The sequence below is a fragment of the Stegodyphus dumicola genome, chromosome 5 (genome assembly GCF_044657685.1).
Source record: "Stegodyphus dumicola isolate Sdum_Otavi_A_Nest chromosome 5, ASM4465768v1".
NCBI classification, from domain to species: Eukaryota; Metazoa; Arthropoda; class Arachnida; order Araneae; family Eresidae; genus Stegodyphus; species Stegodyphus dumicola.
Genome location: NC_140772.1, coordinates 131,102,876 through 131,108,875, shown reverse-complemented (window position 1 = coordinate 131,108,875; position 6,000 = coordinate 131,102,876).

Genomic DNA, 6,000 nt, shown 5'->3' with positions numbered 1-6,000 from the left:
GATTTAATGTTTCTAATAATTTCCTCTATAACCGGCAAAGGGTAAACTGGGAATTTAGTAATACTATTCAGTTTTCTGTAATCGATAGCAAACCTCCAAGCCCTCTTATCCTAAGGAAGAAACTCGTCCTTTTTCCTACACAGTACGACTGGACTCGCGTACTCACTATTTATGGGCGTTATTATTTTGTTCTTTAACATTTCCTGAATATGTTCTTCAATGATTAGGTCTTTTTGTTTATCATAACGATACGGTTTAGTCCTACAAGGTTTTTTGGCAGTTAACTGTATCTCATGCGTAACTATTTGACAGCTACCAGGCCTTTCTGAAAAAAAATTTGAAAAAGTACTCACCACTTGCTGGATGGCTTGACTTTCATGGTCATTCAAATGGCTAAGGTCAACTTGCGGTTGTTCCACAGGTTCCACCACCCTCTGGTCCATCTCCAGCACAATAGAACTGTCCTGAAAATTCAATTTGGCCCTCGCGGCCCTTAAAAACTCCATACCTAAAATAAAAGGATTTTGCAAATGTTTTACTACAAAAATTAATACTTTGAGGCTTTCCTCTTGTACCTGTATGTTTAATGATAATTTCCTGATGCAGTGACAAGTTTTTCCTTGCGCTGCTATAATTTCTGTGTTTTTGTTTTTAAATAATCGTAACCTATAAAAATTCTTTTAAGAATGTATCGCTAATAAAATTACCCTCTGCTCCTGTATCGATAAGGGCTTCTACTGGTACATCGCCAACCAGGACTTGTATAATTGGTAGATGTGAGTTCTTTACGATGACCGTATTTAAATGTCTTTTTGAGGATTTTTTTTAAAACTTCCGGGGTCTCGACCCTCGCTTTCACAGGCCCCTCTACTCGTTTAAAGCTTTCCTTTCAACTTCCGCCTTCTGGGTACGCGGACGTTTGTTTTCGAATTTCCTTTTTGGGCCTTGACCTTCGGAGGTTCGATGAGTTAGCTTGATAGCTCTTTCCCCCATAAGTGCGGTTTGCATTTCTGGTCTGCTCATTTGAAGATTGCGTTCGGGTACTTTGAGAATACGATGCCCCTCTAGCTTTTCCCGCTATTCTCCGATTTTGAAACTTCACCGCCAGTTCGAAGAGCTCCTGCAATGTGCTTGGGTTTCTAATTTCAAAGTAATCTTGAACAGCAGGTAACAATCTTGGTAAGATTATTTCAATAATCTCCGCGTCGTGTTTCTTCCCATACAGCATATCCGTCAGTTTAATTTTTCGCAGAATAAAGTCCGTTAACTCTTCTATATCCCGTTGATAGAAACTATATAGTTCGGCTTCTAGCCTTGCTCGATCTTTCACTATGGGGAAGGCCTTTAATAACGATTTTTTGAAATTTTCAAATGTATATGTCTGACTTCCAAATTCCCCTAATAAAAATTTGCCTATATTCTTCCACCATAGCGCGGCCTGTCCTCTTAGTTCAGATGTGGCGATGGCAATTTTTTGTCTTTCAGGCACAGGGTAGAGCTGAAAGTGATTGTTGAGGCTTTCTAGAAATATCGCCACCGAATTTTTTCCGTCGAAATTGACGTTTGGCTTGATTGACGCTCTCAGCGTCTGGACCAGGTATCCAAATCCTTCCAATTGGCTTGCCATTTCTTGTTGTTGTCTCGCGGCTTCCATCCGATTTTTGGCCATTTCAGTTCGACAAGTGTTCGGGCGCCAATGTAAAGTTGCGCGTTCTACTAAAATTTACATACTCTGGCATTGGCAGTTCCAGGGGAAAGTAAGGCTTGACAGGAAAGATAGTTTAAACTTAAAATAAATGTTAGTTAAAATAAATATAAACCCTACAACACTCTCGCTGAACTCGCAGTCTTTTAGCCTCCTGTTGCACACACACCTACTAACGCTATTTTTTTCTCTTTTTAGCTTTCTTATAAAGCATCATTTTCTTTACACATACACCGCAACTCAACAACAAATATCATAAAATTTTTAAAAGCTGCATAGCAGCATATGTTTAGAATACCCGATGCAGTGTTGATGTTGGCATTATAAACTTTTTATGAGTTAACTTTTTTATTAAAAACACTTCAGTTCTTCGCATTTACAGCACATAAAGTTCAATTTAAGAGCAAAATCATAAAATATTTAAAAACAGCATATTTTTAGAATTTCAAGTGCATTGTTAGAGGTTGCCGTACATATTTTAATATTCGATATATTCCTCCTTTAAAATTAGCCTCTCGCTCGGCCAGCCTAAAATAGTTATCTTAAAAAAGAAGAAGTATGTAAGTATTTTAATAAGTACAGCTAGTGTAATTCCATAAAAATCTCTACATATAATAAAAGAAAGAGTCTGTCTGTGTGTGTGTCTTTCGTTCGCGCTGCGCGTAAGCTAATAGACCCACGGCTGCGAAATTTGGTACTTAGGTGCATCTAGACAAGAGCCAATGCACCTCGAAGCAATTTTTTCGAACTTCGAATTAGAACTTTTTTTATTTTATGTTTTGTGACGAAATCGCGTCATTTTCAGACATAATGGACTATAGGAAAGCGAGATTTTGCTCTACACACTCCATTTTCACATCGTCATGAAACGTAGGCACTTAGCTATTTTACAAACTTAAAATAAATTTCGTGTTTCAATAAATCGATTAAATACGAATTTATTTAACAAAGGGAGCTTAACTCCTTTTCAACGGGATTTTTTCTTAAAAAGTTTATTTTTAAATATGTACAGTTTATTTTGCTTTGATTTTTGGACACATCCTTGCGACAGCTTTTACAAAAAGAATTTTGGAAAAATGATAATATTTTGTACTTTTAAAAAAAATTTTAAATGAACCTTCCGAGTACACTTCTCACATCTCGCATCTCACATCTTTAAAAATGTGACTTTGGCAACAATTTTCCTGTCTTATTGTTGTTGATAGATTTTTGATGAAATCGCATCATTTTGAATAGTTTCATTCTTTTAGAAATATGGGTTTGGCAACAATTTTTCATCGTATTTCTTATATCACTGTTATTAAGAGATTGGCATATTTCATTGTCATTTATATATATATATATATAATAAATTTTTATTGATTTTTTTTTTTTTTTTTTTTTTTTTTTTTGATAAAGTTGTTCTGCAGAGTAAAATTCTGCGCGGAATTTTATGTTTTTTGAGTTGCTTTCATGTTATATTTTGCTTATTTCACTGTTTGTAGGATATTGAAAAGTTTTGCATGATTTTTTTTTTCTTCAACGGAAAGTTGGTTAATTTTTTATTAGGATAATTAATATTTGTATTAAGAGATATAGCTTATTTCATTGTAATTTTTTTCTTTTGAAAATATAAGATAAAATATCATTAATTATGCTTTGATTTTCAGAATTTTTTGTTTTTTGTATTCTTTTATGGGGTGTACTCCAACTGCGCTAATGAAAATTCCCCCGGGTCGAGCTATAGTCCAACTGCGCCAATCAAAATTTCTTTCCCCCCTGCTGCCTACAGGGTTACAATTTAACTTTTCGTGCCAATTGTAGCCAAGAGGAAAATAAAAATAAATAAATAGAATTACATATCACAAGAACAAGTAAAAAATATCTAACAAGCAGGATAATTACTTGAATAACAGTAATAAATGCGAGAGCTAACAAAGAAAATAAAAGATATTGGTAAACATACATATTAGCATTACAAACATCTTTCATTTATGATAATAATATTATAAATTAAATAATTATAAAGCAAACAAATTATATTTTTAATAAATTACATCAATAATAGTCAAGATGTCTGAACTAGACTGGAAAATTTAATAGAGTGCAAAACATTATTCCATATCAAAGTGTGTTAAAGTGTGCTAGAAATATTTTTCGTTAATTAAAGCAATCATGTAAATGTTTGCAGAAATTAATAGTTAAATTTAAAAAAAAGCTTAGCATGAAATCTATTATAACAACATTACTATGCGTTTGGATCACTGACGTATATATTGTAAATAAATTTAAATTATTATGCTAAGAATTTTTTTAAAATTTATCTAGAAGAAAAGAATTAGATAAACAGTACTTCAAACTAATATAATCAATCAGGCCTCTCAATAAATAAAAGCTTATTTTTTTTAACCAAAAACTAAAAATTAGGATGCAAAAGTTTGTGTAATATACTTGGAAATATCTGAACATATAATTAGTTAGAAACATACAATTAAATTAATAACAAGCTAATTAACAGTAAAATTAAGCTTAATTTCATTCAATCTAAAACAAGCAATCGATCAGGAGCTCCGCATAAGTGAAGATTTAATGCTATTTTACGTAGAGTTGCGTATAAAATAAAAGTTGCACTTGTGAAATAAGTGAATAATGTACTGATAGCCAACAGGAATTAAAATACAGTGGTTAAAAATATAACTACTTGTCAGAAGGTTGCAATGGAAAGTTGCAATGGCTAGAGAAATTTAATGATTATAGAAAACTCATAAAGTTAAGCACTACAGCGTGAAAAGAAAATTCTGGAATAAACATGTTAAGAAAATTAGATGGAGAAATAATCCTTAATTTATTGATATCCATATAAACTCTAGGCTTTTGGAAAAACGTTACATATAATTTGCACCTAGGTATTAATCACCGAAACTGAGTTAATTTCTTTCCTTATTTTTTCTTATTAGAGGGATATGTAAAAAGATATGCTAAGGTAAAGTTAAAACTTTTTTGCAATACTTTTAAAGAATAAATTAAAAAAGTATTTTTACTTCATGAACTGAAATTTTTACGCTACATTTTTATACAGTAAATAAGTACAAAAAAAAAAAAAAAAAAAAAAAAAAAAAGAAAAGAAAAGAAAGAGCTGGGGGATCACTGGGACTAGAAACTCGGGTCGAACTACCAATGTTTAGTGACTTTTCCACAAGACCTTTTGAAATTAGGCTGAACAATATATCAAAGAAAACAGAAGATACAGCACACGTAAGAACAAAAGTGGGCTGAATTAGAGATTTATATGTTTAGTGAATGATTTAAACTTACCTGTATGCCATTATGAAATTTTAGGAATGTAGTATAAAAGCATGAGTGAAGAAGGCAATGGCAATCTAAATCATTGTAATCTAAATGTATATTATTATGATTATCTGCTATTAATTTCAATACTGCTGAAAAAATTATAAATGAATTACATTATAAAACGCATGAACTCGTTGCATTATAAATTACAAAAGTTTGAAATATTATTAGCGTTATTTAGCGACCATCTTTGTTAACAAATAATTTCAAGTAATTAATTTTACAAATAATTCAGCTTGAAACTAGGTTGGAAAATAAGCTACATTCTGAAGATTAAGCTTTGCCAAGGTGTTAGAAACATCTTCTGTTAACTAGAGTTGTGATGCAAGAATTTGTAAAAATTATCATTTAAATATAAATTGGCATAAATACAATACAAAGTATATAAATTCTACATGCATGAAAACTTGCGTATAGTGCAACAATATGTGAAAAAGGAATGGATTAAAAGGGAACTGAAAATCCCAGGATATGAATATAAGGAAGTTTATTTATTTATTTATTTATTTTTTGTTAATTATGAAAATTCTGCTCTGACGCTCATAATTATTAATTTATTAATTAAATGTGTATTAGAAATTAAATGTATGCCAAAGTACATCAGGTGGAAAACAGAATAAATATTTAAACGTTTCTAGTATTAAAATATGGAGTTTGTAACAAAGTTAAATAACCTTAAAATAACTTCAATAATTAAAAATGGAAAGTTTAACACGGGAATATATTGCAATAATATTAGTATGAATTTAGAACTACTTAAGAAGTCCAATTTTTTGATTTAATAAAGATAATTTTTATAATTAAATTAGAATTGTTTACCTAAAATGGTAAATTTGAAAGTTAAAACCATTCTGCTATCTAAGAAGATTTGTTAATATTTATCTAGACAAGAAACTTATTTAAGGTGAGCTACAAATCCGATATTTGATACGTTGATTATGTATCAGTTTTGTGTATGTCATTAA